At 37.4% G+C, this 24,794-nt stretch overlaps 1 long non-coding RNA gene across 5 annotated transcripts in view; it reads right to left on the bottom strand.

Annotated features, from left to right (window-relative positions):
* LOC105491865 (uncharacterized) overlaps positions 1 to 24,794 on the bottom strand; it is a 78,127-nt gene that overhangs the window by 40,751 nt on the left and 12,582 nt on the right. For 3 of the 5 annotated variants that reach the window (XR_011607299.1, XR_011607297.1, XR_011607296.1), the window contains exons 3-4: positions 693 to 833; positions 545 to 611 (exon numbers count right to left, since the gene is read on the bottom strand). This is a non-coding gene — a long non-coding RNA (uncharacterized lncRNA). Of the gene's footprint in view, positions 1 to 544; positions 612 to 692; positions 834 to 9,772; positions 10,040 to 24,794 lie in introns of all 5 variants that reach the window. The other 2 variants (XR_011607298.1, XR_011607300.1) reach the window with 2 other exon arrangements.

The following is a 24,794-nucleotide window of genomic DNA, read 5'->3' on the forward strand; positions in this document are numbered from 1 at the left end:
GGATTTATTTATAAAACAAATCTAGCAAACAGCATGGAGGCCCAAGCTACCTAGAATATTTAATCTTAATATTCTGTAATTACTCTATGGGATATCTTGATTTCTTTGATGAAGCTTCTAATTTTAGTGGAATATGTTTATAACCTGTACTGTAAAGGAATGGAAATCCAAGGGCCCATGGATTTCTATTATTGAAATGTGGTAAAACTTTGGAAAGAATCCTAATAGAGAGAACCTATTAGATATGTTTTATTGTGCAAAAATGTCTCAGTGGAAGATATCATGAATATAAACAAAAGAGGAAATAGTGGCCAAAAATATATGGTTTCTTAAATATTTACAAAATACTGTATTAATATAGGTGAGAAATGAGAATATTTAAGGTAATTCTTCTGAGATTAACATGTACCTAAGTACATTGTAAAGACAGTGTTTTTTCATTTAAAAAAGCAAAATTATCAATCCAAGGTGTCAATATTTACAAATATATTAACCACAAGATAAAACTTTAAAGAAAATTAGACAACTGGGCACAGTGACACACCTGTAATCCTAGTGCTTTGGGAGGTTGAGGTGGGAGAATCACTTGTGGCCAGGAGTTTGAGATCAGTCTGGAAAACATAGTGAGACCATGTCTCTACACACACACACACACAAAAAAAATAATAAAATAAAATAAAAATAAAAATTACCTAACTGATGGCATGCACCTGTAGTTCCAGCTACTCAGGAGGCTGAGGCAGGAGGATCACTTGAGTGACAAATTTGAGGTTACAGTAAACTATGATCATTTCACTGCACTCCAGCATGGGCAACAGAGCCAGGCCTTGTCTCTAAAATAAATAAATAAATAATAAAAATCTAAAAATGAAAAATCCAAAGACAATTTCAGGACATAAAAGAACAGTAATTTTTTAAAAATCTCAGAAAAATACACTTTTAGATGGCACTAATAAACTGATAAAGTATTTAATATGTACCAAGATAAATTATTCTGAATATGCTTTTATAATGGAGTGATAGGGAGTATTAGCACATTATTTTTATTTTGTTCAAATGCATGCATATGCCATTTTGATTCTAATAAAAATTTGTCTTGGCCAGGCATGGTGGCTCACACCTGTAATCCCAGCACTTTGGGAGGCCGAGGTGGGTGGATCATGAGATCAGGAGTTCGAGATCAGCCTGGTCAACATGATGAAACCCCATCTCTACCAAAAATACAAAATATTAGCCGGCTATGGTGGCAGGCACCTGTAATCCCAGCTACTTGGGAGACTGAGGCAGGAGAAGCACTTGAACCCGGGAGGCAGAGGTTGCAGTGAGCCAAGACCACACCACTGCACTCCAGCCTGGACAACAGAGCGAGACTCTGTGTCAGAAAAAAGAAAAGAAAAGAAAACAAAACAAAACAAAAAATTGTCTTTATGGTAATGTTTTTTAGGTCTATCAATACAATTTATTTAAACACAGTATAACTTTGATTCTTGTTTAACATCTCCTTTTTCTTTCCAAAATTTTAATTTCAGAGCAATTTGAAATTTACAGAAAAACTGAAAATATAGTACAGAGTCCCATTTGACTCATACTCCACTTCCTCTGTTTTTTCATCTTATCGCATGGTGTATTTGTTAGAGTTCATGAGCCAGTGTTGATGCATCTATGTTAACTGATCTCTGTACTTTATCCAGATTTATTTTAGACTTTACCTCATGTCATGTTTCTGTTTCAGGATTCTATGCAGGATACCACCTTACATTTAGTGGCCAGGGCTTTCCAGGCTTCCTGTGGCCTTCAAAGTTTCTCAGATGTTCCTTGATTTCACTGACCTTTGCAGTTCGAGGAACACTGGCCAGCAGTTCTGTGGAATGTGCCTCTCTTCAGATTATTTGCTTTTCTCATAGCTGTGCTAGGACTGAGAGTCTCTGGCAGGAAGACTACAAGGATAAATTCCAGTTTCCATCATATCATATCAAGGTACATGCCACGATTTTTATGTGGCCTTAAAGTTTTGATGTTTTCTTTGACCACTTGTCTGAGTTAGTGCCTGTCAGCTTTCCTTGCTGTAAAATTATTGCTCTTTTCCTCTTTCTGTGCTGCTCTCTCCAGAAGGAAGTTCCAGAAGGAAGTTGCAGAGTACACATATAAGGAGTGGGGATTTGTGATGCAACAGCATCAGAGCAGGTTCATCAGGGCAAGTTATCAACCATTTGTCGTTCTTTTACCTGGGGAATTTCTCAGTTCTCCACCATTTATTTACTTAATTACTTATTTATAGCATTATAGATTCATAGGTATTTATTTAATAATTTAAATTGTAATCCAGTATGACTTTATTTATTTTGTTGGTCATATATTCCAACTTTGGAATTGGGGATTCTTTCAGTTGTCTCCTGTGTCCTTGACATAAGCCCTGATCTTTGTGAAGTTTATATATTTTATGATTGAAAAAAATTGTACATATACAATCACACATTATGTATTATATGTAAATCAATTCATTTTTTAAAAAGTCAGTGAATGTTCTTTATAATCTCACCCCAAAAGTTGACAGTCAAGACTATCAAGTGTCCTGTTTCTAATAAACATTTCATATATATTTTTCACTAAATGATTTTCTTCTTTATTTTTTTTATTTCTAGTGCTTCTCATTCCTTCTAGAAGTTTTGATTTTCCATCTGTCTTCCTGTTTCCATTTCTCTTCAGCCTAAGGATTTCTTTGAGGCTTTCTAGTGGCACAACTCTATCTCTGCTGAGATGGATTCTGTAATTCCACCATTGCTTGGCAATTTTTAAAAAAATATTTTATCTTCACTATTTAAGGATATTTTTGCTGGGCATATAAATCTGAGTTGACAGTCTCTGTTTTTTGTCATCAATTTAAATATGCTGCCTCCAGTTTCTGATGGGAAGTGAACAGGAATTCACATGCTTTTCCTGTATGTGCTTCTTTGTCTTTTTTAAATTAATACACAGTGAAATGCACAAATATTAGCTGTAAACTTAAATTTTGGTAAATTTGTATTTCATGTAGCCATCACCTTGTTAAGATCTAGAACATTCACATCAATTATGAAAGTTTCTTTATGCTCTCTTGGAGAAAATTCTCCGTGCATTAAATCCATTCTTCTGATCTTTCTCTCTCTCTCTTTTTTTTTCTAGTTGGAGTTTCACTCTTGTTGCCCAGGCTGGAGTGCAATGGTACAATCTTGGCTCACCGTAATCTCCGCCTCCAAAGTTCAAGTGATTTTCCTGCCTCAGCCTCCCAAGTAGTTGGGATTACAGCCAAGTCCGGCTAATTTGTATTTTTAGTAGAGATGAAGTTTCTCCATGTTGGTCAGACTAGTCTCGAACTCCTGACCTCAGGTAATCTGCCCACCTCGGCCTCCCAAAGTGCTGGGATTACAGGCATGAGCCACCGTGTCCAGCCTCTTCTGATCTCTTTAATCAAGAATTGTCCTGAACTTTATATAATTTTTCTTCTTTTACATCTAACATGATTTGTTCAAAATAATGTTATTTGAGATTTATCCATGCACCTGTATGTATCAATATTCTGTTTATTTGCTTGTTTTATTGGTGAGCTGTATTTCCTCATGTGACTATCCAGCAATGTGCTTTATACAACCTTAATTTGATGGATATTTAGCTTTAGCTTGTTTTTATCTTGTAACTGTCATATTAGGTTTATATTTCTGCTGTAACAAATTACCATAAACTTATTCTAAAACCACACAAATTTATTATCTTGCAATTCTGTAGCTCAGAAGTCCAGCACAGTAGCATTGCTATAAAATTAAAACATGGGTAGGCTGCACTTCTTTCTGTAGGCCCTAAGGAAGAATCATCATCCTTGCCTTTGCCAGCCTTTGGAGGCACTCACATTTCGGTCTCACTCTGTCACCCAGGTTGGAGTGCAGTGGCGTGATCTCGGCTCACTGTGACTTCCGCCTCCCGGGTTCAAGCGATTCTCTTGTCTCAGCCCTTCGAGTAGCTGGGATTACAGGCACATGCCACCATGCCTGGCTAATTTTTGTATTTTTAGTAGAGACGGGGTTTCAACACATTGGCCAGGCTAGTCTTGAACTTGTGACCTCAGGTGATCCTCCCACCTCAGCCTCCCAAAGTGCTGGGATTACAAGCATGAGCCACCATGCCCGGCCAGTTCTAGCTTTTTTATATAGGTCAAAGATACATTTTAAATTACATGAATTATTTTCTAGTACAGAGTTAGGCAGTGGTCAAAGACTTTACTTTCCCCATTGAATTGCCTGGGTGTCATCTTTGTGTGAAGCGGTTGCTAAATTATCTTGACTCCTCTATTGACTTACGTACTTGGCCTTATACCAACACGACATTATTTTGATTCTTACGTCATTTTACTAATCTTGAGATAGTGTAAAGTATAACTGTAAATCTCGAAACTTATTCTTTTTGCAAAATTGTTTTGGCAATTTTACATTCTCTAAATTTACAAACTGATTTGTCAATTTCTAGAAAAGGTCCTGCTTAGATTATGTTTGCAATTACATTTGAATGTATAAATAAATTTAGAGAAAACTAACATTTATAAAAGTTGATCTTTCTGATAAATGAAATGGTTTATATCTCTAAGTATTTAAGACTTTTAAAATTTTTCTCAGCAATGTCTGTAGTTGAGAAGGCTTAGGTCTTACACGTTTTTAAAAAATCTCTCCTAAATATTTTACGATTTGTGGCACTCTTTTAAATAGATTTTTTAATGTTTCAATTTGAAAGTTTATTTCATCTTAATTTTTTGCCTGCAAACAAACAGAAATAGAATTTTACGTACTGACCTGTCACAACTTTGATAAACTTACTCATAGCTTCTAGTATATATAGTGTAGATTCTATAGTATGGTTTACATAAACAATGATGTTGTTCGTGACTCTAGTTTTACTTCTTTATTTCCAAACTGCATTCATTTAATTTCACTTATTTATTTATTTTATTTATTTTTTTTTTTATTTTTTGAGACGGAGTCTCGCTCTGTTGCCCAGGCTGGAGTGCAGTGGCGCGATCTCGGCTCACTGCAAGCTCCGCCTCCCGGGTTCACGCCATTCTCCTGCCTCAGCCTCCCGAGTAGCTGGGACTACAGGCGCCCACGACCGCGCCCGGCTAATTTTTTGTATTTTTAGTAGAGACGGGGTTTCACCGTGGTCTCGATCTCCTGACCTTGTGATCCGCCCGCCTCGGCCTCCCAAAGTGCTGGGATTACAGGCGTGAGCCACCGCGCCCGGCTTAATTTCATTTAATGCATGATTCCCTGGTTCTGAATTCCAGTACAATATCAGTTAGAAGTGGTGAGAGCAGACGTATTTGTCTTTTCCCCTAGTAGTCAATATTTCATCACTGTTGCCGATAAGATTTTTAGATATGCTTTATCATATTATAGCTACTTTGCTGAGATTACATTCTTATCAATAATTTTGTTTGAAATATGATGATATAAGCATCCATTCAAATTATCATATTGTTTTCATATTTGTTCTATTTACATAGTAAGTTATATGCTTTTAAATTACGAACTATTACGTTTTCCCTCTGATAATTCCCTTTGATCATAATCTATCAACATTTTTATTAATTGTGAATTTCAATATGTTATTACTTTGTTGGTGATTTCTATGAATACGATCAAATGTTATGGGTCAATGGTTTTCTTTTCTTGAAATGCATTTTAATGCTTTTGCTATTAAAGCAATAACGTTCTCATAAAATGAATTGGGAAGTATTTCTTCTTCAATATTTTCGGAGTAATTGTGTAGTACTTGTGTAGAATTGATATTATTCCGTCAGTTATAGAATTCATCAGGGAAGTAATCTGTGCCTAGTGTTTTCTTTGTGGCAAGCTTTTAGGTAAGATTTCATTTATTAATACATTTAAGACTATTTAGATGATCTATTTCCTTTCGATTGAGCTTTAGTAGTTTGGATGTTTTAATAAATGTATCTATTGCATAAAATTTTTCAAATTTGGGGGCATAGAGTTAACAGTAATATCCCTACATTGTGTTTTTACTATCTTTCAAGCTGGCAGTGATAAGTTCTCTTTTCTTCATGATGTTTACAATTTGTGTCTTTTCTCTGTTCTTTGTCAGTCAGGCTATTGGTTTATCAACGCTATTGATTTTTAAAGAACCAGCTTTTTAAAAAATTCCTTTTCTGATTGATTTTTTCATTTTATATCCCATGGATCATTACTCTTATCTTCATTAATTCCATCATTCAACTTGCTCTGTGTTTAATTTGTCCTTTTTATTCTTGTTATTTAAGGTTGAAAGTTGTCATTATTTAAAAATCTTTTCTAATATACATGAAATGAAACGCATTTCCCTCCAAGTAGTGCTTTAACTGTGTTCTATAAATCTAATATGTTGTGCTTTTATTTTCATTCAAATCAGAGTACTTCTAATTGTCTTTGTGATTTCTTATTTGACCCACAGGATTTGTATAAGTATGCAAACAAATAAATTCTCACTCCTATTTTGTACCGTGTAAACAGTTTAGCCGAAATTGTCAAAGACCTAAATATAACAAATTCTAAAAGAAAAGGCAGAAAAAAACCTTCGTGACTTCAGGTTATGCAAAGATTTTTTAAAATGAAATTGTGTGTGTGTGTGTGTGTGTGTGTGTGTGTGTGTGTGTGCGCGCGATGTCATAAAAAGGACAAACGTACTCTTTGAAAGACAATATTTAAAATGTTAGGAGAGAAAGCACAGACTAGAAGAATATGTTTGCTAAAGAAATATAAACAAAGGTCTTCTCTGCATAGTATAAAAAAATCTGTCATAATGCAATTAGTTATGCAAAAACAAATTAATCCAATAAAAATATTAAAAGACTGCATCGAAACAGATACACAAACACCAAAAGATTACATGAAAAGATATTCAATAAGATTAATCATAAGGGAAATTCAAATTTAAAATACAGTAAGATATCACTACACACATATCAAATGACTTTACAAGTTAAATACCAAGTAAAGTATATATATCAACTGGAATTCTCATACCTTGCTGGAATAATAAAAAATGGTTCACCTAATTTAGAGTATAGTTTAGCAGTGTCTTATAAAGTTAGAAATATATTTACCATATAACCCAATGATAGCACTCATAGCTATTTATCCAAATAAGGTTAAAAATTATTCTCATAGTAACACCTATACATGAATGCTTATAGAGCCTTTATTCATGATCATAGAACTACTAGATTCTAAAATCCACCTGGATTTGGTGTCTAAAAACTGATACAAAAGAGTATAAAGTCACATCCCATAGATCTTAGACCTGGAATTCATCAATAACTAGATGCTTACCGTTGAACACTAGTTTCTTTCTGGCAGTGAGAGCCAACTAGCCTGTCATGTGGCTGCCACATCCAGTGACTCACTCCCACAATTTGAGTTTCCCAAACCTACAAATTTAGGCAGTCCTGGATTAGAGTTCCTCATTGCCAAGATGGAACGCTTCCACCCTAGGATCAGATTCGATTTCCACAGAACTCAAAGCTAAGAAACTTCGCCTGGTGGAACACACTTGTAATAATCTTATAAATCACCATGTCTACCAATTTCTTCATTTCTGTGTCTATTATTAGTTCAGATTTGTCTCCTGGTTATGGATTATGTATTTCTGCATCTTTGCATGCCTGGTAATAGCTGACTGAATGACAGACATTGTGATCTTCCATCGCTGGGTGTTGAGTTTTGTTCTATTTTTTAATAATGTTGAACTTTGTTCTGGCATTCCATTAAGTCACTTAGAATTACTTTGAGTCATTCAGTGCTTGCTTTTAAGCTTCATGAGGGCCACACTAGAGCACCCTTCACCCTTGAGCTAAGGCTGCCCACTATCATCCTTGGGAGGACTCTAATGGTTTGTGTATTTTAATACCTACATTTTGTCTGGTAGCAGTGTAAACTATTTTCAGTTTTCCGTGGGATGGGAGAGTTATTTAGCCCACTTCTTTTCATGGTTCTTTTCCTAGTATCATTGAACTTCTCCTCAAACCTGCGGAATTTGGTATTCAAAAAAAAATTTCAAAAGACTCTTCTGCAGACCTTGAACGTTCTCTCTGTGTCCAGATGCCTCCCATCTGGTGTCCTGCTTCATAAAATCCAACCATCTCAGCCTCAGTGAACTCTAATCTCTGTCCCATCAACGCTGTGCAATTAATGGTCCATACTGAGTTTGGTTTGTTTTTCATGTACTCTGGCTTAGAAATTGTTTCTCAATCTTCAGCTGGGGCTGACATAGGACTTGTCTCATTGATTCCTCTTAAGAATCACATCCCTGTTTTGCCTGTTGCCTTATTTATAAAAATAGTCATTTTGAATATTCTCTGTGGTTGTCTAGTTGTTTACTGTAGGAAAGTAATTTTCATAACAGTGATGGTTCATGGAAGCAGAAGTCCATCATTCCGTATTTTGATTTAACATGTATTATAAACCCCAATTAGATATTATTGTTTTATATTTCAATATGCACTTACAGTTAGAAGAGGTGTTTAGAGATTTTATTTGTTTAAGGAATTTAAAAAGTTGAGAAACTTCTTTTTTATGAAAAATGATTGAAAGTTTTACTTGCTGTTTATATATAATTAATGGTCTAAGAATTCACCAACAGGCAATAGTTTATTTACTTGCCTATGTGTTTTTGTTTTTGCAACCAGTTTAACTACAAGTAAATATGAGAATGCCACATTGTTTTTGTTTCTTAATTACTATTTGTGCTCAAGTTTATTTGGATTTGTGCATCTCATTAGGAATGTTATTTTTACTCAGGGAGAAGCACCCTTTAACAAAATCCAAAAAAGCCTAATCTTCAAAAGTTTCCTCAGAAAGCAGTGGCAGAAGTGTGAATTCTGAGACTGCAAAGATGTTAGATAAGAAGAGTACGATAACAGTTGCAGGTACATTTACTTATTTATTTATATTTTGAAACACTGTCTTGCTCTGTCACCCAGGCTAGAGTGCAATGGGGCTATCTCAGCTCACTGCAGCCTCTGCCTCCTGGGTTCAAGCAATTCTGCCTCAGCCTCCCTAGTAGCTGGGATTACAAGTACATGCCACCACATCCAGCGAATTTTTGTATTTTTAGTAGAGATGGGGTTTCACCATGTTGGTCAGGCTGCTCTCGAACTCCTGACCTCAGGTGATCCACCCACCTTGGCCTCCCAAAGTGCTGGGATTACGGGTGTGAGCCACCGTGCCTGGCCTACAGATATACCTTTAGAACAAAAATAAGCACTACAAGTAAAACTGAGGCCGCTTCTCAAAACCAATTTCCTACCCTCTCCACCATAAACTCCCTCACCATAGGCAAATAGCCTCATAAATTTCACGTTTTTCCTTTCCCAGAGCAAAGCACTTGAAACAATGCCAGGAACATAGTAACTGCTCATTAAATGTTCTAGATACTTTATTCAAAATATTACTTGTTTTGTTTTAGAAGTATTTGAATTTTATTATTCTGTGCAGCTCACTTTTCCTTGTTCCTTACTATATGTTTGAGATTACCAACACTGACACAGTAATTTATAATTTATATCTTGTAGCATGTATTCACAATTACTTTGTATAAAATGCCAATTTATTTATGCATTCTCCTGTTGAAGGACCCTGGATTGTTTCTAATATTTTTTGATATTATAAACAACATTGCAATGAAGTTTTGTATGCATCTTTTCTTGTGCAATTCACTTTTCTAATTTCTGAGTATTACTCCTAATAATATAACTTACATGTTGAATATCCTGGCTGTGTGATATAATCATCTTCCATTTTTCTCAATTTTGTCAAATTTATGTCCAAAATTCCAGTCATAATTCAGGTCCACACTCGCAGAGTAGGAAAGTCCCTGTTGCTCTGTATTGTTTCCAATGTGTTCTCAGGTGTTGTTGTTCTAAAGCTATGTACAGGTATGTCTGGGGCACGAAGAATGAAGTGATTATCTCTGCGGGTCCTCCTGTCTTCAAGGAGACTTTGAATGAAGCCGAAATAATGAGCACCTGAATGAAGACATGAACACGGGGCTGGAGAGGACTACAAGCACTAATAAGGTCCAATCCACAGCTGTTACTACAAACTGTAAGGCAGAGGATGGACGCCCTATTTCGTGACTGAGGAGCTTTGGTGGATACTAGAGCCGCACATTTGAATGGAAGGTAGAGGACCAGGTAATTCCTGTGCTCTGCATGGAAGCAGTTTATTGAGTAAGTACATATTATGCACAAAAACTTGAGAACAAGTAAGTGCAAGTGCCTTGGGTGCCATAAGCGTCTTTTCATTCCATGTAAATATAGTATGTGTTCCAAGCATACTAAATTTTCAAAATTAATCTATTTTAAACTTAGATCTTTCCTCAAGTTGGTCAGGGAGAATATTTCAGAGGCGAAATAGAAAGAAAGGTTATGCTGATTAGATACCATGCAACTATAGATAGCACCTGGAGCTTTAAACCTACACAGCAAGTTTCCCCTACCAGGGGTGTGACTCATTTGGAAAAATAAATAGAACAGTGATCTTGCTACACTAATTATGTGAGTTCTCATTGTAATTACCATAAAATTGTAAGTTACAGTAATTTTCAGTTCTCCACCAGGGAAAATGAAGTTACTTTGAATTGTAATGACAAATTAGATGGTAACTTATAAAAACATGAAATAGCATAAGCAATTTGAGTCACTGTAATATGTGCTATGTCCTGAAATGCATTCTTTTCATTACCTGATTAAATAAAAACCATATATCTGTGCTCATAGGCAGCCTTCCTCCCACCCCAGTTTAATAAATGAGGAGACTCACAGGATTACAGAAGAGATAAGAGCACACCCCTTCCAAAAAAAACCAAATCCTGTGCAAGGGGAATAGTGAGCAAAGGAGGTAAGCTTGTTCAGCTTGCTGATGTGTACACCACTCTCACCAGGAGAAATTCTTCATGGGTGTAAGCATAGGCTGCAGGAGGAGGAGAGATGCACATGACATTTAGCCGGGCTGCCATCAGCGGCAGTCACAGTCATTTTTAAAGGCTGGTTCTGACAAACCTTAACATCAGCTTACATGAGATGAAGACTGTTTTTAGGTGAGCATTTTGGCATGATAGAGAATAGTGGTTCCTCCCAGAGAGACTGAAGTTTGAATCCTAGATTTGTCATTTTATCTTGAGTTTTAAGTTCTTTTTTGATAACATGAGAATGACATTCCCATTTCATAAAGCTGTTAGAGAAATTAAGTTACGACATACAGAATGCCAAACAATAATCCTGTTGCACAATCAGTGTTTAATAAAGATTATCACATCATGTGGTCTTCCAAAATATCTGTCAAAAAGGGCTTAGATTGCCTGGACTCCTTAAAATCACAGGCAGAATCAGAATGGTCACGACACAGACACAGCTTCTCTGCATATTGATAGAACATTGCTTTCTGTAAAACACTTCCTCATCAGCCTCTCTTCCTAGTATTTGAGGAACATGTGAGATAGTGAATGAAATAATGTTTCTATGCTGTCCTACGAGAGAGCTGTTATCAGACGTATATCTATGTCCCTTCTCTTGCAATTACCCCCGTGTCAAATAATTCTTTACTTGGAGGAAGTGAAGGTTCAGACTTTAATGCCATGTCTACATTAGCACACCTTTTAAGACAAAGATGTGTTTGAACCCTAGTCCTCTAAGGTTATTGTTGTACACACTTCCCATCCATGGCACTGGTTTAGCACAGAATAAATTTATTTCTCTGTGTGAAATACGATTTTGGAACCTTGAAGATGATTAGTGATCTGATCAAATGCAATGAAACATGGACACAGCCTACAAAATCAGAAATCCAGAAAACTGGGGGTTCCCTTTTATCAAATAGGACTAATGCCAGAAAACATTTGGGACTGTATTTCCCCAGCTGCTTGTGTCTGTTTGTAGTTGTGTGACCAGTTCTCACCAATGGAAAGTGAGAGTGAATTTCAGATCTGTATCTTCTGGGTAAAGGATTTTGAGAAAGCCTTTCTCTTCTCCTCTTCTCTCATCTCATCTCTCTCTTCTTCCATGTGATGGGAACCTGTGCTGGTAGCATGTGATGGCAGTGAGGCCAGGGGAGATGCCAGAGCCTGAAAATGGAAAGAACCTGGGACACCAGCTCGCCATGGCTATTAAAGCCACCTGTAACCAGCATCTTCAGGACGCTGTGTTGTGCTTTGGGACAAGAAATAAGCTTCTGTTGTTTTACAATCTAATATTGAGTTTTGTGTTTTATATTAGCTAGTGTTCCCCTGACTAATACAGCTGAGTTCCATTTGGAAGAAGAATCCTAAACTGATTAACACACAGAATAGGGGACGATGCTCACTGCTTATGAGATACGGGTACTTGGTGGTTGACGACTTATGATTTGAAAAGGATTATACATTACACAGGATTATTTTAATCCTAGTAAGATGACATCTGAAGCTTCATAACATCCTTTCATTGCATCTTATTTTACCTTTAAGCCAACACAAGAGATTTAGTCACTGGTCCGTAACAAAACTCCGATTGTGTTACATTTTGCTGATGAAAGAAAATGTTATATGGTATGAGCAGCCGGGTAAGAGAACCAATAAGACTCAAGTTCAATCCCTGGCTTTGACACTTGCCAACCATGAAGGCTTAAGCTGTTATTCAATTTCAACTTTACTTTCTTCATTTGTGAACTACTAGGTGTGGTTACATGTCTTTTTTTATCTAACAGAAATGAGGTATATAGAAATTAGTACACATGCTCTATTTTACATAGTGTTAAAGTATGTACACAGTTTTTAAATATTATTACTAGTAAAGCATTCTGAATAATTGTCACATGGTCATAATGTAAATAAAATGCATGCACATACTTAAAGATGTTATAAAAACTACAGAATCTGTTAACTCACATTGTAACAACTTTATGAAACCATATGAACAAATCATATTAATACATATCACTTTCATATGAGTTGTTCACTGTAAGAATATTTTAGGATTAAAAAGAAACTCCTGACAGTGCCAGTCATGGAGGCGTGGACCTGTAGTCCCAGCTACTCTGGAGGCTGAAGCAGGAGGATTGCTTGAGCCCAGGAGTCCTGGGCTATAGTGCATTATGCTGATCGGGTGTCTGCAGTAAGTTCAATATCAATATGGCGATATCCTGGGAGAAGGGGAGCACTGGGTTGCCTAAGGAGAGGTGAACTGGCTCAGATTGGAAACTGAGAAAGCCCAGACTCCTGAGGTGATCATTAGTAGGACATTGCCTGTGAAAAGCCACTGTACTCCAGCATGGGCAACACAGTGAGATTTTTTTTTTTTTCTCTAAATAAATAAATAAGAAAAAAAGAAAAAAGAGAGAGGAAGAGGCAGAGACAGAGACAGAAAGACAGACAGAAAGACAAGATGAAGGAAAGAAGGAAGGAGAAAGAGAGACAGAAAGGAGAATGAGAAGAAAGAGTAAAAGAAAAAAGAAAAAGAAAAAGAGAAAGAAAGAAAAGAAAGAAAGCAATAAAGGGAACTTCTATGTTGATTGATTTATTTTTAATTTCTATGAGATTATCATTTAGTCATCCTTATGCCAGTAATCACAAGATAATCATGTACAGTCAAATAAAAAAGAGCTATTTAGTCCATAAGTCAGTTGAAATACATTCCTAGGAGTTTATGTGCATGATCACGAGCACTATATTCCTCTCCATGCTGACCAATTAATCTAGGATCCTAGAATCATGGGTCAGTTAGTGATAAGAATGGGTATCCTCTCTTTGATGGAACTGGAGTGCTTTTGTAGGTGTTCAGGCCCCGGAAGCAGCAAACCTAGTGACTATCAGGATCAGACAAAGGTAATTAACAGGAGCCAGGGGTTCATCTGTGCATGAATGCTTATAAGATCTGAGTGCCAATGATATATGTGGACATATACACACACACACCATATCTATGTATTTATATGTATATATACAATTATATGTACCTAGAATTATGTATATAATATTTATCTCATTACACAATTCTAGAGCCTTATATTGACTATAACCATTCCATACTTTGCATTTTCTTTCACCTACAATGTAAAACTTAGCAATCTACAGGATTTGGATTTTTTTAAGCCTTCCAACCTGAAGATAATCTAGTATAAACCTTGGAATAATCTAGAATCTCTGGGCATTAGGTGGAGTTCAGTTCGGAGTGGGTAAAAGAATTCTGGAATTGTGAATTCAGTTTCTATTTCTGCTTAGTTTTCTACCCATTAAAGAAATTATTCCGTGTCAGCCTGAAGTCAGGACCAAACACTGAGGAGAATATAAGATTGGGAGTTATTTTCCCCGTAATATTCCCCTCTGCTCTACCAGGCTGTCATTAGTAAGGATGTCTTAAATCCATACAGCTGCATGATTTCTTAAGCTGGACGTATTGTTATTTCTGTTCCTGCAGCCGTGAAGATAACTGACTTTTTAAAAGATCCATTGTATAGCGAACAGATCAAACAAATCAAAGACAAACAGAGGATGAGGTTCCCAAGATTAACAAGATCTGATGGGCCTCAGTTCTGTCGTCTATAAAATTAAGACTACAATAATTGCTGTACAGAGTGGAGATTGACTTACAAAAGCAAAAACAATTTTTTAAGTACTATAAGAAAAACAAGCTGAGAAATGTGTTGCTGTATTATTGCTGATGTAGCGCATAATGTTTGTTATGGTTATAAAAATAGTATATATAAGTAAAATTATATATATATATATAGTATATGAAAATATTTGTGGTTTTAGTAGCTAAGCTTAAGTGTTTTTATTTACAATGACAGGACGAAAACTATTTTCTACCCAAAAGTAACAGTGCTTCTGCAGGTAGCATCGCAAACTCCCAATGCACCTTCGGAAGATTTTAAACTGCACGTTAAATCTTGCATTTTGAAACTGTGAGTCTTCCTGTGTGGCAAAGCTCTCCCCGTGGAAATGATTTTCTTGAAGCCTCATCTCAAAAAATGCTGTCATTTTTCCCTGACTTTGCCATTTCCCACCCCCTTCATGTGCACTTTTCTTTGATAAAGAAGGTCCCCTTGGTGGCACAGCCCTGGAGATTTAGAAGTTCGCCTCCTGAACAATTGTTTCTCAAAATTATTCAAACTGCATTTCAAGATGATGGGGTATCTGTGTTTTTCTTCCCTCTCCAGCTCCTCGACAATGAGACTGCCGCGGGGTTGCCAGGGCTCAGCTGCTTTCATCATCAGAAGGGCTGCTCTTGGCAGTGAGCTTGGGGCTGGCACGGTGGGGACTCGGGCTCTGGCGGCCTGGTTAGCCAATGATGTGGTTAATGAGCACACACTTCCTTTCAAGTGCCTTCTTTTGGACAGATCAAACCTGTTTGCATTCTAATTGCTCTCCTTGGTGGCTTAGACTTTCTTCTGTTACCTTTCTTCTAAAATGCTATCAAAATTGCCCAGCGCTTGCATATAAGATTCCTACACAAAACCATATTACGATATATGGATTTATTGGAAGCAGGCTGGTGGGTAGAAAGAAGATTGATATGAGAGTGAGAAGACTGGTGCCCTCACCCTGACTCAGCCATGTGGAAGAGGCGTGACGTTGTACAAATGACTTCACACCTGCACCTCCATTCCCCTAGCAGGAAAATGAAAATGTCGAACTAGGTGATGCTAAGATACTTTTTAGCTCTGAAAATCAAAGTAACTAACCTTTTCTTCTCTGCAAAGGCATTAGAAAATTAGAATCTCTGCATCTTCCTCTCCAAAAATAAAATTTTCTATAGTGTTTTTTTCTCTTTTTTTTAAACTATAAGTTCTAGGATACATGTGCACAATGTGCAGGTTTATTATATGTGTATACATGTGCTATGTTGGTGTGCTGCACCCATTAACTCATCATTTACATTAGGTATATCTCCTAATGCTATGCCTCCCCCTTCTCTCCACCCCACAACAAGGCCTGGTGTGTGATGTTCCCCTTCATGTGTCCAAATGTTCTCATTGTTCAATTCCCACCTATGAGTGAGAACATGCAGTGTTCGGTTTTCTGTTCTTGCAATAGTTTGCTGAGAATGATGGTTTCCAGGTGCATCTATGTCCCTACAAAGGACATTAACTCATCATTTTTTATGGCTGCATAGTATTCCATGGTGTATATGTGCCACATTTTCTTAATCCAGTCTGTCATTGATGGACTTTTGGGTTGGTTCCAAGTCTTTGCTATTGTGAATAGTGCCACAATAAACATACGTGTGCATGTGTCTTTATAGCAGCGTGACTTATAATCCTTTGGGTATATCCCCAGTAATGGGATGACTGGGTCAAATGGTATTTCTAGTTCTAGATCCTTGAGGAATCGCTACACTGTCTTCCACAATGGTTGAACTAGTTTACAGTCCCACCAAAAGTGTAAAAGTGTTCCTATTTCTCCACATCCTTTCCAGCACCTGTTGTTTCCCGACTTTTTAATGATTGCCATTCTAACTGGTGTGAGATGGTATTTCTGTGGTTTTGACTTGCATTTCTCTGATGGCTAGTGATGATGAGCATTTTTTCATGTGTCTGTTGGCTGCATAAATGTCTTCTTTTGAGAAGTGTCTGTTCCTATCCTTTGCCCACTTTTTGATGGGATTGTTTTTTTCTTGTAAATTTCTTTGAGTTCTTTGTAGGTTCTGGATATTAGCCCTTTGTCAGATGGGTAGATTGCAAAAATTTTCTCCCATTCTGTAGGTTGCCTGTTCACTCTGATGGTAGTTTCTTTTGCTATTCAGAAGCTCTTTAGTTTAATTAAACCCCATTTGTCAATTTTGGCTTTTGTTGCTATTGCTTTTGTTGTTTTTGACATGAAGTCCTTGCCCATGCCTATGTCCTGAATGGTATTACCTAGGTTTTCTTCTAGGGTTTTTATGGTTTTAGGTCTAACATTTAAGTCTCTAATCCATCTTGAGTTAATTTTTGTATAAGGTGTAAGGAAGGGATCCAGTTAGCTGGTTATTTTGCTCATTAGTTGATGCAGTTTCTTCCTAGCATCAATGGTCTTTACATTTTGGCATGTTTTTGCAGTGGCTGGTACCAGTTGTTCCTTTCCAAGTTTAGTGCTTCCTTTGGGAACTCTTGTAGTTTCAGCTTTCAACATATGGCTAGCCAGTTTTCCCAGCACCATTTATTAAATAGGGAATCCTTTCCCCATTTCTTGTTTTTGTCAGGTTTGTCAAAGAACAGATGGTTGTAGATGTGTGGTATTATTTCTGAGGGCTCTGTTCTTTTCCATTGGTCTATATCTCTGTTTTGGTACCAGTACCATGCTGTTTTGGTTACTGTAGCCTTGTAGTATAGTTTGAAGTCAGGTAGCGTGATGCCTCCAGCTTTGTTCTTTTGGCTTAGGACTGTCTTGGCAATGTGGGCTCTTTTTTGGTTCCATATGAACTTTAAAGTAGTTTTTTCCAATTCTGAAAAGAAAGCCATTGGTGGCTTAATGGGGATGGCATTGAATCTACAAATTACCTTGGGCAGTATGGCCATTTTCACAATATTGATTCTTCCTATCCATGAGCATGGAATGTTTTTCCATTTGTTTGTGTCCTCTTTTATTTCATTGATCAGTAGTTTGTAGTTCTTGTTGAAGAAGTCCTTCACATCCCTTGTAAGTTGGATTCGTAGGTATTTTATTCTCTTTGAAGCAACTGTGAATGGGAGTTCACTCATGATTTGGCTCTCTGTTTGTCTGTTACTGGTGTATAAGAATGCTTGTGATTTTTGCACATTGATTTTGTATCCTGAGACTTTGCTGAAGTTGCTTATCAGCTTAAGGAGATTTTGGGCTGAGACAATGGGGTTTTCTAAATATACAATCATGTCATCTGCAAACAGGGACAATTTGACTTCCTCTTCTCCTAATTGAATACCCTTGATTTCTTTCTCCTGCCTGATTGCCCTGGCCAGAACTTCCAACACTATGTTGAATAGGACTGGAGAGAGAAGGCATCCCTATCTTGTGCCAGTTTTCAAAGGGAATGTTTCCAGTTTTTGCCCATTCAGTATGATATTGCCTGTGGGTTTGTCATAAATCACTCTTATTATTTTGAGATACGTTCCATCAATACCAAATTTATTGAGAGTTTTTAGCATGGAGGGCTGTTGAATTTTGTCAAAGGCCTTTTCTGCATCTATTGAGATAATCATGTGGTTTTTGTCTTTGCTTCTGTTTATATGCTGGATTACGTTTACTGATTTGCATATGTTGAACCAGCCTTGCATCCCAGGGATGAAGCCCACTTGATCATGGTGGATAAGCTTTTTGATGTGCTGCTGGATTCTGTTTGCCAGTATTTAATTGAGGATTTTTGTATCAATGTTCTTCAGGGATATTGGTCTAAAATTCCCTTTTTTGTTGTGTCTCTGCCAGACTTTGGTATCAGATGATGTTGGCCTCATAAAATGAGTTAGGGAGGATTCCCTCTTTTTCTATGGATTGGAATAGTTTCAGAAGAAAGGTACCAGCTCCTCCTTGTACCTCTGGTAGAATTCAGCTGTGAATCTGTCTGGTCCTGGCCTTTTTTTGGTTTGTAGGCTGTTAATTATGGCCTCAATTTCAGAGCCTGTTATTGGTCTATTCAGGGATTCAACTTCTTCCTGGTTTAGTCTTGGGAGAGTGTATGTGTCCAGGAATTTATCCATTTCTTCTAGGTTTTCTAGTTTATTTATGTAGAGGTGTTTATAGTATTCTCTGATGGTAGTTGGTATTTATGTGGGGTCAGTGGTGATATCCCCTTAATCATTTTCTATTGCATCTATTTGATTCTTCTCTCTTTTCTTCTTTATTAGTCTTGCTAGTGGTCTATCAATTTTGTTGATCTTTTAAAAAAAACCAGCTCCTGGATTCGTTGATTTTTTTGAAGATTTTTTTTGTGTCTCTATCTCCTTCAGTTCTGCTCTGATCTTAGTTATTTCTTGCCTTCTGCTAGCTTTAGAATGTGTTTGCTCTTGCTTCTCTAGTTCTTTTAATTGTGATGTTAGGGTGTCAATTTTAGATCTTTCTTGCTTTCTCTTGTGGGCATTTAGTGCTATACATTTCCCTCTACACACTGCTTTAAATGTGTCCCAGAAATTCTGATATGTTGTATATTTGTTCTAATTGGTTTCAAAGAACATCTTTATTTCTGCCTTCATTTTGTTATGTACCCAGTAGTCATTCAGGAGCAGGTTGTGCAGTTTCCATGTAGTTGAGCGATTTTGAGTGAGTTTGTTAAACCTGAGTTCTAGTTTGCACTGTGGTCTGAGAGATAGTTTGTTATAATTTCTGTTCTTTTACATTTGCTGAGGAGTGCTTTACTTACAACTATGTGGTCAATTTTGGAATAAGTGTGACGTGGTACTGAGAAGAATGTATATTCTGTTGATGTCTATTAGGTCCACTTGGTGCAGAGCTGAATTCAATTCCTGGATATCCTTGTTAACTTTCTGTCTCGTTGATCTGTCTAATGTTGACAGTGGGGTGTTAAAGTCTCCCATTATTATTGTGTGGGAATCTAGGTCTCTTTGTAAGTCTCTAAGGACTTGCTTTATGAATCTGGGTGCTCCTGTATTGGGTGCATATATATTTAGGATAGTTAGCTCTTCTTGTTGAATTGATCCCTTTACCATTATGTAATGGCTTTGTCTCTTTTGATCTTTGTTAGTTTAAAGTTTTTATCAGAGACTAGGATTGCAACCCCTGCCTTTTTTTTTGTTTTCCATTTGCTTGGTAGATCTTCCTCCATCCCTTTATTTTGAGCCTATGTGTGTCTCTGCACATGAGATGGGTCTCCTGAATACAGCACACTGATGGGTCTTGACTCTTTATCCAATTTGCCAGTCTGTGTCTTTTAATTGGAGCATTTAGCCTATTTACATTTAAGGTTTATATTGTTATGTGTGAATTTGATCCTGTCATTATGATGTTAGCTGGTTATTTTGCTCATTAGTTGATGCAGTTTCTTCCTAGCATCAATGGTCTTTACATTTTGGCATGTTTTTGCAGTGGCTGGTACCAGTTGTTCCTTTCCAAGTTTAGTGCTTCCTTTGGGAACTCTTGTAGGGCAGGCCTGGTGGTGACAAAATCCCTCAGCATTTGCTTGTCTGTAAAGGATTTTATTTATCCTTCACTTATGAAACTTAGTTTGGCTGGATATGAAATTCTGGGTTGAAAATTCTTTTCTTTAAGAGTGTTGAATATTGGCCCCCACTCTCTTCTGGCATGTAGAGTTTCTGTCAAGATATTGCTGTTAGTCTGATGGGCTTCCCTTTGTGAGTAACTTGACCTTTCTCTCTGGCTGCCCTTAACATTTTTTCCTTCATTTCAACTTTGATCAACCTGACAATTATGTATCTTGGAGTTGCTCTTCTCGAGGAGTATCTTTGTGGCATTCTCTGTATTTCCTGAATTTGAATGTTGGCCTGTCTTGCTAGGTTGGGGAAGTTTTCCTGGATAATATCCTGCAGAGGGTTTTCCAACTTGGTTCCATTCTCCCCATCACTTTCAGGTACATCAATCAGATGTAGATTTGGTCTTTTCACATAGTCTCATATTTCTTGGAGGGTTTGTTTCTCTTTACTGTTTTTTCTCTAAACTTCTCTTCTCACCTCATTTCATTCATCTGATCTTTAATCACTGATACCCTTTCTTCCAGTTGATCAAGTTTGTTACTGAAGCTTGTGAATTTGTCACGTAGTTCTCGTGCCATGGTTTTCAGCTTTATCAGGTCATTTAAGGACTTCTCTACATTCGTTATTCTAGTTAGCCATTCGTCTAATCTTTTTTCAAGGTTTTTAGCTTCTTTGTGATGGGTTTGACCTTCCTCCTTTAGCTCGGAGAAGTTTGATCGTCTGAAGTCTTCTTCTCTCAACTCCTCAAAGTCATTCTCTGTCCAGCTTTGTTCCATTGCTGGCGAGGAGCTGTGTTCCTTTGGAGGGGGAGAGGCACTCTGATTTTTAGAATTTTCAGCTTTTCTGCACTGTTTTTCCCCCATCTTTGTGGTTTTATCTACTTTTGGTCTTTGATGATGGTGATGTACAGATGGGGGTTTGGGGTGGATGTCCTTTCTGTTTGTTAGTTTTTCTTCTAACAGTCAGGGCCCTCAGCTGCAGGTCTGTTGCAGTTTTCTGGAGGTCCACTCCAGACCCTGTTTGCCTGCGTATCAGCAGCAGAGGCTGCAGAAGAGTGAATATTGCTGAACAGCAAATGTTGCTGCCTGATTGTTCCTCTAGAAGCTTCATCTCAGAGGGGTACCCAGCCATGTGAGCTATCAGTTTGCCCCTACTGGGGGGTGCCTCCCAGTTAGGCTACTTGGGGGTTAGGGACCCACTTGAGCAGGCAGTCTGTCTGTTCTCAGATCTCAAACTCCGTGCTGGGAGAACCACTACTCTCTTCAAAGCTGTCAGAAAGGGACATTTAAATCTGCAGAGGTTTCTGCTGCCTTTTGTTTGGCTATGCCCTGTCCCAGAGGTGGAGTCTACAGAGGCAGGTAGGCCACCTTGAGCTGCGGTGGTCTCCATCCAGGTGGAGCTTCCCCGGGCGGCTTTGTTTACCTACTCAAGCCTCAGCAATGGCAGGCACCCCTCCCCTAGCCTTGCTGCCGCCTTGCAGTTAGATCTCGGACTGCTGTGCTAGCAATGAGAGAGGCTCCATGGGTGTGGGACCCTCCGAGCCAGGCGGGGGATATAATTTGGTGTGCCGTTTGCTAAGACCCTTGGAAAAGTGCAGTATTAGGGTGGGAGTGACCCAATTTTCCAGGTGCTGTGTGTCACGGTTTCCCTTGGCTAGGAAAGGGAATTCCCTTACCCCTTGTGCTTCCCGGGTGAGGCCTTGCCCTGCTTCAGCTCTCACTCAGTGGGCTGCTCCCACTGTCCTGCACCCACTCTCTGACACACCCCCGTGAGATAGACCTGGTACCTCAGTTGGAAATGCTGAAATCACCCATCTTCTGTGTCATTCACACTGGGAATTGTAGCCTGAGTTGTTCCTATTTGGCCATCTTGGAGCCTCCCTCCAAAATTTTCTATATTTTATAAATGTTTACATTATATTCTACTAAATTTCTGCATGATTAAAGTGCCATAAGTTTAAGTATACAGTACTGAGTTTCAGTAAGTTAAAAACCTCCCTGGAATCAAGCTACTGTATTTTAGTCTTCTTTTCTTTATCAGCAGTTTTAACAAAACTGACATCTTTTAAAAGGTGGTAACAGGAAAATACAGTTACTAAAAAATATGTATATAAAATGATTGCAATTGTTAATTAATCTGAAAGTACACGAAGTTTAGTACAGTGTGGACACAAGTAGAAGATTCATCTGATGTTGGGTAAACACTACAATGACCACAGTTAAAAAGACAGTGGATAGAGCAAGTACAGGCCAACAACAAACTTACTGAATGTGAATTTTGTAAATGATAAAAACATATTACAAATACATGGGGGAAAAGCTCCTTCATAATGATGCTGAGTAAAACAATTAATTATATGAAAAAATGTGAAATTAGACTCTTTCCCTAAAGCATTCACCATATTACAGATGAGTTTTTTTAAAGTGAAGATGAAGCTATAGAACTGCAAGCCATTAAAGGAATATTTATCTACAGAAGAAATCTGGAGGAACTTCCAAGAGTAAGACTGACAGATTTGTAAATTCTAAATGCTGTCAAAAATTATCATGGAAAATGAAACCAAGCTTCAGCAACTGCAATCCAGGAATGTTCTTGTGGATATCGGCAATGTGTCACTTTTTTATGCTAAATTGGATAAATATAAGTAGCATGCTTCCTCCCCTGTTGGCGATGACTTTGGTGATTTCCAAGTTTTGATCTTATGGATACAGTTTCTGCAGACATTTTTGAACAACTTGTGTGTGTATGTGTGTGTAATTGTATATTGTCTTTTTCTTGTGCAAATACCTAAGTTACATTTCTAGGTGATAGGTTAGTTGTATGTTTCATTGATAAGAAATTGCCAGGCCTTTTTCAAAGTCATGTGCCATGATACACTGCCACCAACAATGTCCTCGTGCTCCATTCGCTCCATATCCTTGTAAACTTTTTCTGTTACAAATCTTTATTCCTCTAGGTATTCTAATGGTGCATATTTAATTGTGGGTTTAATATGCATTTTGCTGATCACTAGTGATTGGAGCACTTTTTCACGTGCTCACCAGACATTCATGCAGCTTCTATTTGGAAAGCATCATTTCAACTATTTCACACATTCCTTTTGTGTTTTTAAAATGCTGTGTTGTGAAAGTTTATATATACTGCTATCACATATTTATATCGCCTTGTAATAGATCTTTTCCTCCCTATTCTCTTACGCTTTCTTCTGGGCATCACCTCAGAAATAAGTTACATGCGTCCACTTCCATGCCTCAGGCTCTGGTATAAAGAGCTCTGAAGAGACAAAAAATACCAAGTTCAATCCTTGCCTCTGACACTTTCCAACCATGAAGTCTTAAGGTGGTATTCAATTTCAATTTTACTTTCTTCATTTGTGAAACCTTCACAGCACATGTATTTGAGGCATATATATATGTATATGTATACAGTGTATATATGTGTATACAATGTCCATATATGACATGTATATATATATGGTGTGTGTGTATATATGGTATATATGTGTGTGTATGTGTATATACAGGGTGTGTGTGTGTGTGTGTATATATATATGAGGTACCAGTTCTTTGTTAAATGCATGTTTTGCAATTATGTTCTCCAAGTCTGTGATTTGCCTATTCATTTTCTAAACAGTGCCTTTCAAGGAACAGACATTTTGTGGTTTTCTTTAATATGTATAAAGTTATTTTAAAATTGTCTCTTTTTAAGATTTCTATTGGTTACTGGGATTTTTCTAAGAAAACTTGGCCTGCCCTCAAATCATAAAACTTTATAATTTTATCTTTTACAGTAGACTTTGATCCACCTTGAGTTAAATTTTGGTTGCTATATGCAATTGTATTTTTATTTTTTAAAATTGTCAAATACTTTGTGAATATTCATTGGGCCCATGAAGCTTCCATACATATAATGTATAGTGATCTGATCTAGGTAATTAGCATATCCATCATCTCAAACATTTGTCATTCACTATCCTCCTCCTAGCTACCAGAAACTATAGAATATAATATGGTTTACTACAGTCATACTACAGTGCTGTCAGACACTAGGATGTGAACAGTGTGTTACAGGTTCTTTCCTTCTTTTTCTTGTTCCTTCCTTCCCTTCTTTCCCTTCCTTCCCCTCCTTTCTTCCTTTCTTCCTCTTTTCTTTCCTTCCTTTTTTGCTTCTTTCTTGTGACTGTCTAGGTACTCCAGCATTGTTTATTAAAAAGACTTTCCTTTTCCTGTATGACTGTTCTGAAACTATTTTCAAAAATTATACTTGTGAGTCAATTTCGGGCTCTTTATCACATTCTACTCGTCTATTTATTATTTCTCCTGCCAACAGCACACTATCCTGGTTACTGTAGCTTGTAGAAATCTTGTTGTTTGTTTTATGTTATGTGCACACACACTACACATATTCACTTTCAATTTCTATAATCCTCAAAACTGAGTCACATGCATGCACCTCCATGACTCAGGCTCTGCGTTGTGGGTATGGGCGAATGAAGACCTTCTTTCCTTTTCCTAAAGAGACCTACCATTACACCGTTTGATTTTCCTGAATAATGGACTTCCTGAGTCGAAGGAATGGCCAAAGTCAGCCTTTCTATTTTAAGAAGACAGAACACAATACTGTCTTCTT

Source organism: Macaca nemestrina, chromosome 8, assembly GCF_043159975.1.
Source record: "Macaca nemestrina isolate mMacNem1 chromosome 8, mMacNem.hap1, whole genome shotgun sequence".
In the NCBI taxonomy this organism is placed as follows: Eukaryota; Metazoa; Chordata; class Mammalia; order Primates; family Cercopithecidae; genus Macaca; species Macaca nemestrina.